General features: G+C 37.4%; 1 pseudogene; it reads left to right on the top strand.

Annotated features, from left to right (window-relative positions):
• The first annotated feature begins 946 nt into the window (after nucleotides 1–946).
• Nucleotides 947–7,285, top strand: LOC107779539 (pre-mRNA-splicing factor SLU7-like; annotated as a pseudogene).
• Nucleotides 7,286–7,542: the final 257 nt, after the last annotated feature.

The following is a 7,542-nucleotide window of genomic DNA, read 5'->3' as shown; positions in this document are numbered from 1 at the left end:
AGCAGAACTGGATGCAGAAGTAAGAACATTAGACTGTGAAGAAGCAGAGGAGTGCACAAGCATGTAGAGTCCATGCTCCAGTTTACCAATGACCAGTGGCCTCTTCAGTGAAAGGGGCATGTATTAAACAGGTAAACTTAGCAAATAGAACAATGCAATCTAACTGAGAGACAAGCTTAGACACAGAGATGAGATTGTAATGAAAGATAGGGACATAAAGAACATTATGAAGTGTAAAAGAAAGAAAACTAAGGGAACCAGTGCAAGTGACTTTGACTTTGTACTCATTAGGTAAAGTGACTAGGTAAGGTATAACTAGAGGTTTGATATCAAAGAGAAGGTCCTTATTAGAGGTCATGTGGTCAGTGGCTCCAAATCGGGCCTGTGTATGATTGGGCTGCTTTCTTACTTCAACTCCAAAACAAATTAGTTGGTGATGTCTTATGTGTTGGAGCAAATCTACAAGTTCATCTGCATCTAAGAACTCCCCTTGACCAGAAATATAGCTCCAACAATCAAGTATTTTCACCTTGTTAACACTTCTAATACTTAAACGCATCACATCCCAGATTAAAAAGAAACTCATCTTCTTCTTCCTCAATAAAATAATCCTTGAACGACTTCTATTCCAATTTCAAATTCAAACCAATCTTAAAAGGAGGACTGCCAGAATTTTCACAATCTGAGGACAACCAAAACTTTCATCCAAACTTTATATTTTTTACTATAATGCTGGCTGGTTTGGATGATTTTCTATCTAAATATTTTTTTCGGATCAAAGAATGATTTTTTTTTAAAAGTGTTAAAAGTGGCTATCCGTCAAATATTTTCTGATGTTTTTACACAATATAAAATCTAGAAAAAATTAAGTAGGTGTTTGACCATAAGTTTTGGAAGTTCTTTTTCAAAAAAAAGTTTTAAATATATGTTTTTATATAGAATTAATCTAGTTTTTGGGAGATTTTAAAAATTAAACTTCAATATAGCTTAAGACCTCTCTTTGGGCTAAATCATAATCATTTGAGACTTTTTAGCTGAAAAAAAAAAACTTTTTAACATGTCAAAATTTGCCCCAAATTCATGTCTAAATATATTTTTAATTTTACATCACACTTCGTCCAATTTTGTCAAAAAATATTTGGTAATCCATCCTAAATTTAGGAGGCTAAGGCTTGGGCTCTAGTAGATGCTTTTGACCCATAATTTTAGACTACTACAGTCCCAACAAAGCAGACCAGGTCGGTCCACACAGCCAACCGCCAAAACCAAACGGTAGCCGTAGAGCTCCAACCGCCTTTCTTTTGTCCAATATATATCAGTTGCCCACTCGAACTCGGATTGCGAGAGAGTAATTTCTGGGGCTTCGTCTATCCAATAGATAATCGATTTTCCCCTCAGTTTTCTGCGTTTCAGCTACTTACTGAAACAATTATGGCTACTGCATCAGGTACGCGTTTATTTTGATCACATGATCATCATTACCTCGTAATTTTTATGTTTGATTCATGCGTAATTAATTAATGTATGGAAATTTCAGTGGCATTTAAATCAAGGGAGGATCATAGGAAACAGTTGGAATTAGAGGAAGCGAGAAAGGCTGGCCTTGCTCCTGCTGAGGTGGACAAAGATGGAAAAGAGATCAATCCTCATATTCCTCAGTATATGTCTTCTGCTCCTTGGTATCTCAATGCTGATAGACCTGTACGTACGTCTTCTCTTCTTTTATTTAAGTTTTGTGATGTAAAATTTGTTGATTTTTAATTTTTTTGACCTTTTTAATTGTTTTCGGTGGTCATAGAGTTTAAAACATCAAAGGAAGCGGAAACCGGATTCGAAAAACAGGAGCGAATGGTATCATAGAGGTGAGAAAACATATCAGGCTGACAAGTATCGGAAGGGTGCATGTGAAAAGTAAGTGTGGTGCCATATGCTTAACTTCTGTTGTCATTTGTTGACACTTAATTGCCCATGATGCTTGTATGTATTGTAGTTTAAAAGAAATCTAACTATAAAGAAACTTTACTTTGGTAGTTTAAATTTTGAACCCCTTATGCTTGCTGCTTTCCTTGCATGATGGATGGCTAAATTTAGTATTTAATTATTTTGTAATCTTTGAGATGGGGAATTAGTCTAAAATTAGGTGTTTCTTTGTCATGATTCCAATTCTAGAAGTTGCAAAGGGAAATAATAGTTTCGCCTTAAGGAACATAAACAGTTGTATGATATTTTTGGATTCAAGAAACAAGAACAATAGCCCTTATTCTTCTTTGTTTCAAATTTGTGCCATGCAGAAGACAATGGGTAATGCCCTGCCTTGGCAAAATAGTACTAGTTAAGTTAGAATTAAATATTAATGGAAAGGTTTAAACTCTGCAACCAAAGAAAAAAATGAGTTGAAATTGTGATTGCGTGGTGATTAATGTGGAGCATTTTAGGAAAATAAGTTGCTTTTGTAAATTGGAAATAAAAATTAATATTGATTAGTGGGGAAACATGTAAATTTCACGTGATGTATGTTAAAGAGGAGTTATTTATTTTGGGAAAACATATATGGTTTTCGACAAGGTTTGGGAAAGCATACGATGTGGGGCAAAATGTCCATTTCATTAGGTTATCCAAACAATCCGGGAAGATAAATGTCCATTTGTCTTTTGTGCAGTTGTGGAGCAATGACCCATGATGTTAAGTCATGCGTGGAAAGGCCGCGTGAAGTGGGAGCAAAATGGACAGGAAAACATATTGCTCCTGATGAGAAGATATAGCAGTTTGAGCTGGATTATTATGGTAAAGGGGATAGCTCGAATGGTTATGATGCTGCTTCTTATTTCCTTGTAATTGAACGATATGAAGCAAGGGGTGATGCAAGAAGGAAATACCTCAAGGAGCAACAACTTAAAAAATTGGAAGAGAAAAATAATAAAGAAAATAGAGAAGGAGGTGATAGTGACAATAATGATTACGAGGATGCTTTGAAGGTAGATGAAGCAAAGGTTGATGAAAGTAAGCAGATGGATTTTGCAAAAGTCGAGAAGCGTGTGCGAATCACTGGTGGTGGTAGCACAGGAACTGTTAGGTGAGTCTTTTTTAATATATTTTATGTGGGTCATTGTGGGAGTTAGAATGTGAGCACTTTTTGAATGTTGTGGTTGAATATTACGCTCTACTGATGCATCTGTCCTGACCAGGAACCTTCGTATTCGGGAGGATAGAGCCAAATATCTTTGCAATCTTGATGTGAATTCCGCACACTATGATCCCAAAACACGATCCATGCGTGAAGATCCTCTTCCTGATGCAGATCCAAATGAAAAACTCTATGCTGTAAGTGCTACTAGTCCCGAAAAGGTCTTTACTCTCAATCTTCTGTTATATGCATGTTTATCAACTGTGATCGTTTCTCTGTTTAGGGAGATAACCAAAACCGACTTAGTGGTCAAGCGTTGGAGTTCAAGCAGCTTAATGTACATGCCTGGGAGGCTTTTGAGAAGGGTCGTGATGTTCATATGCAATCAGCTCTATCCCAGGCGGAGTTGCTCTACAAAAATTATAAGATTAACAGGGAGAAACTGAAGGCCCAAACTAAGGGTGATATCAAGCAGCTAGTGATGACACACTTCCAAGAGAACTCTTACTGGGTCAAAGTGAGAAGGAGGTTGAATATAATCGTGCTGGTAGGATTGTGAAGGGCCAGGTAACGAATTATCATTCAAAAATTTGCTTTCTTGTTTTTGTTCGAGCACGGCTAGATATTTTCTTATGCAGCTAGTATCAATAAGTCATATAGCCAACCTAGCTAGCTTGGGATGGACACATAGTAGCAGTTTTTGTTTATTAATTGGGTATCATAAATGAAACTCTCCAAGCTGTTTTCCAGTTGTAGAAAAATCACAACAACGGTTACGCCTCAATTTTGAACTAGTCGGGGCGGCTCTATGAATCCTCTATTCCATGCTGCTCTACTAGACAGTTCACTCATTCACTGATCACCATTGCCACCTCCTAGGACCTCATTGTAAAGTGAAAAATCGCTAATCAGCAATTAACGGAAGGACTTGGCTGGCAAAACTCTCTGAAGACATGTTTGTCAGTTTCTTCCTCCATCTGTCTATGAAGAGTTCCCTTAAAACAGAAGAAAGTAACATTCAATTGAGAGGAAGGGCCAAAAATGAAGTGAAAAAAAGGAGGAAAAGCATAATGATTAATGGAAAGTGTCTGGAAAAGAAGGAATCTAGAACTAGATATGTGATCAATGTAGCTAGCATGGCCTATAATTAAGCTCCACCGGAGGTATTGGATAGCCTTGGCATGGAAGAATCGAGAGCAAGAGAGAGATACGTGTTCAAGGTGCAAAAGTTGTCTAGGGCAGAGTGCATTTTCTTGACTTTTACCACCATGGTAAAATTGACTCTGTTAAATTCTCATTTCCTTTTAAAATAAGGATGATTAACTAACTTGGAAAACAACATGTGCAGAAAATCCATGCGAAGGTATGGTCTTTAGATTATTGAAGGCACTCTTTCCTAACGCATTGATGAACCATGTAAAAGAACAAGTAGTGGCAGTACGATTCCTGACCAATTTCATTGTTGTTATTTTAAGTTTTAAACCCTTAACCTTGTGCCATTTATTGTCTGAGAAAGACGGCTTTGTCGTTTCTACTTAGGATCGGGTATGGAGTTCTTAGTTTGATCAGTCCATTCATGCTCTTCATGTTCTGTGCACTTTTGTGCATAAAAGGAGGACGAATTGTTTGTTTTCTAATCAATGGAAGGGAATTGTTCAGTCAAATATTTTCTGTCCTATTTGTTTGTTACTTTGTTTGTTTCACAAAACTCAGTGAGTAACTTGCTATGCAGGAGATGTCACTTCCTAGAAGCAAATATGAAGAGGATGTTTGCATCAACAACCACACCACAGTTTGGGGTTCGTGGTGGAAGGATCACCAATGGGGTTACAAGTGCTGCAAACAAACAATCAGAAATAGCTATTGTACTGGTGCTGCTGGAACTGAAGCAGCAGAAGCTTCTGCTGATCTTATGAAGGCCAACATTGCTCGCAAGGAGGCAGCTGAAGGTTTGTTGAAACTGTGGATGTAGTCTTGAAATTATAAGACTCTGCTTGCGTAACAACTTTACTGTCATAATTTATTGTAGTTTTCCTTAACATTGTATCTATTTCTCAAATTTACCTTCTGAGGAGTAAAAAGAAAGTAGATTGTTTCTTGTGCATGTTATCAAAAGATAACTTCAACTCGCGCATTAGTGTTTTGCCAGTAATTGGCATTGTTTTACTTTTAAAAAAAGTATTTGGCATTGTTTTACCTATCAAAAAATGTAATTAGCATTGTTTTAACTGATCAAAGAAGGTAATTGGCATTGTTTAGTATAATTGCTAGCATAATACCAGAATAACATCAGTAGTTGAAGGGATAATTGAATGGTCTAATTTCGTCTCTCACACTCTCTATAGTAATCTTCCCAGGAGGAGGTTTCAGGTTGTTAAAAGTTTCGTAGTTAGTAAAGTCAATATTGTCTGAATGAGGTGCTAGTTCTTTTACCAGGGAAAAATCTTCAAGCTATAGGAGTACTGAAAGGCAGAAGTAGCTTCTACTAACAGATTAAAAAGAAAATTAGCTTCTCCTATTCCAAGAAAACCGACCAGAAGCTCTCTCCTTTCTTTCTTCTTTCTTTTCTGGATTGATTCGTGTGCTGCTTCTTTCGATGGCAGAAGGTTTTAGATTGTAGGCTTGGAGCTACATAAGTGATTATAGCTACCAGTTTCCTAATTAATGTACCGTAGAAAATTTCTCTAGGTATATCTTCAAATACAGAAAATTTGGTTATGGTGTATCCTCTGAAAGGAATATATTCAGACTCGAGCAAACTTAGCCTGTCCTCTACAGTTATAAGATCTATTCAAGCCAATTGGTTGATTTCCATTATTTGCATGCCTTATAGAACTAGAATGTCTTGGAGTAGGTGTAATGGCTTTTTTGGCTTTAGAAGAAAATAACGTATTAGTTTGCCGATAGCTAAACATATTCAATATTAGTTTGGTGTATGTATAAGAGGACCTTTTGTCGCTCTGTTGAAGTGGTCAGCATAACCACTAGGGTTTTAGTGGTACTAGGCAAATACAACATTTATATTTCTAGACAATACTAAGTTGGCCTTTGCTCTGGCTTCTGTAGTGGGAAGGTCTTTGGTTTTTGCTTGAATTAGCAGCTTAAGACCGGCTCTTATTCAATAAGAATAGTCCAACAAACTGCTGAAAGGGATTATTTACTAAAGACCGTATCACAATCACACTTTAGGCATCTGTCCTCTTCAATGTTTGATCAGATCTTTTTTTTCTATCCAGATACACATGCATCCATTGAGGAGAAGAAGCTAGCTATTTGGGGGACTGAAGTGCCAGATGAGTTGGTACTAGACCAAAAAAGGCTCAATGAACCTCTAAAGAAGGTATCCAAATAATTTTCTATTTCTGGGGGAACAAAAGGGTTATTCGCCCACCCACCCACCCACCCACCCCAAAAAAAAATAAAAAAAGGAGAGTCGGAGGAGGCGGGGAGAGATGTTTCTTAGGACTGCCAAGGTTGGGGTTGGGTAGATATGATTACCTGACTTTTTTTATTTCTTCTGATAACCTGGCTGGATTCATCTTCTATTTAGATTCTCAGTTGGCTCTAGAGCTTCTGATTTCCCGAGGTGCTAATCAAATTTATTTTGCTGGTTGAGCAGGAAGAGGAGAAGAGACGAGAAGAAAAAGACGAACGGAAGAGGAAATATAATGACGAGGTACATCTACATTTTCATTTTTATCTTTTTGCTGGTGCTTATCCACTTCTTGGTCCTTTCTAACGACATTTGCCTGTACAGGTTACACTTGAAGATATGGAAGCATCACCACGATGATCCAATGAGGGACTTTCTTCACTGAGTTGGGATGTGGCCAAATTGTTAACCTCTTAAAGGAGGAAACATTAGTTGGACCTTGTGCTAGTCTTTGGTGGAAATGTCTATGATAGTTGCTTAGTCGAAGATTGTATTACGAGGAAGAGTTTTGTCTTGGGGTTGTTCAAGGTCTTTTTCTTCTATGATTTTAGTACCATAACATTGTGTAGCACTGCATGACATACACTTCCGCACCACCCATATAAAAAGAGCATATGTAGAGGAGGATACTGGAGAACTCTGGTGGTGTAATTACGTTGTAATATAGGCAAAGGGTTGGTGTATGCTTGGGCCTCTTGGATATTTATGAATTTATTTTTAGAGCTTAACGTTTATCTCCTCAGTTTTTTTCTTTGCCTCAGGCTATTTACAACCTCTTTCTGCACTTGCCTGGTGTCATTGGGTGTTGTTTGTTTGAAGCCTTTACTCTCGTATACTATATTAGTCTTCTTTCTGCGTCGTTGTGTGCGCATTTCTAACTTGTGAGTGCACGACAGAGGCTATGAGCCCGTATGGATTGGCTTAAAAAAAGTAGTTTTTAAGTACAAGTGTTTAAAAGCACTTTTTAAGTGCTGGAGTTGGTTTT

This window comes from Nicotiana tabacum, chromosome 19 (assembly GCF_000715075.1).
Source record: "Nicotiana tabacum cultivar K326 chromosome 19, ASM71507v2, whole genome shotgun sequence".
NCBI classification, from domain to species: Eukaryota; Viridiplantae; Streptophyta; class Magnoliopsida; order Solanales; family Solanaceae; genus Nicotiana; species Nicotiana tabacum.
The sequence above is the reverse complement of the archived record's forward strand: the minus strand, read 5'-3'. Positions and strand labels throughout refer to the sequence as shown.